Raw genomic sequence first — 1,296 nt, 5'->3', positions numbered from 1 at the left:
GGGGAATCGCCCCGTCCGCTATGGTCTCAGCATCAGCAGCAGCTCGTACAATGAAGCAGAGATGGCCGGTGGTGATGATGCTCGGAGCCCCGCCCTCCTCCCCATGCAGCCACAATGAGCTCACTGGTTCCCAGCTCAGCCACCGGCTCCGGCCTCCGCAGTCCGCCTCGGCTCCGCAGCACAGACCCGCTGGAAACGCTCTTTAGCCCAACTGTCCATACCGGTCCTGGAACAGTCCACATGACGCTCCTTAGAAGTTCCGCCAAGGCTAGGGACACATGCAACATGTCGAATGTATTAGACTACATTAAATTAAATGTTCAGCAGAGTTGTACATGTTGTGTTGTCAACATTTATGCAATACCAGCAGTTTGTTATCCCCTATTGTGATCATGTTTATTTCTATTTTCCTTTATTAATGGCTATAATGGCAATAATGGAACTCTAACCCTTGCAAACTTGTCAACACGTAGAAGATGTTTACTTTAATATTCCCAAAACTTAAGTTGTTGTTTCACAATTGGTATTTTCCATGACTAGTCTACTCTACTGCTACTATTATTATTATTATTATTATTATTATTACTTTTCACCATTGCAATTCCTTAATTATATTAATTATGTAGATAATGTATCATAACATTCCTTTAACTATGTAAATACCGTACACATCCACACTCCTTATATTTCTTTATTTATGTTTCTACTCTGATATTTATACTATTTGTGCAACTGCAACACAGAGTTCCCTTCGGGGATCAATAAAGTATTTCTGAATCTGATTGTCTATATGATCACTAATAGTGTTTATTACCATGTGTAAAACCGCAAACCTTGAGGTAGATAAAGAAAAAACAATTTCAAGTGATGCAATTTTGTTGTGTAATATGTTGGAAAGTCAGTATACGTAATCAACAGCTTTCAGGATAACCCTCCAAATACACCATTTCAAATAGGCTACTTCTGTGGAGTTATAATAGTTTCCCAGTGCTTATTGCAACATGATCAACAACATAAGAAAAGTTTAATTCAATTTTTTTATGCCATTTGTTTAAAAATTAATTTGAAAAAAATCTATTAACATTTGTCAATATGTGCTTCATACATAGCAGTGACTTGTGTGGTATATGGAGGACAAACCGAGTGAGAGGCAGCGCCCCCCAACGGTCGCTCCCAGAATTCAGAATGATTGTCCGTTCTGTGACTCAGATTCTTCACATCAAAAAGAAAAATATGAATAAATACTACAATGAACTAATATACCGGTAGAACATGAAGACGATACATAGCCTACTT

Source organism: Etheostoma spectabile, chromosome 13 (genome assembly GCF_008692095.1).
Source record: "Etheostoma spectabile isolate EspeVRDwgs_2016 chromosome 13, UIUC_Espe_1.0, whole genome shotgun sequence".
Taxonomy (NCBI): Eukaryota; Metazoa; Chordata; class Actinopteri; order Perciformes; family Percidae; genus Etheostoma; species Etheostoma spectabile.
Note: the sequence above shows the minus strand (reverse complement) of the source record.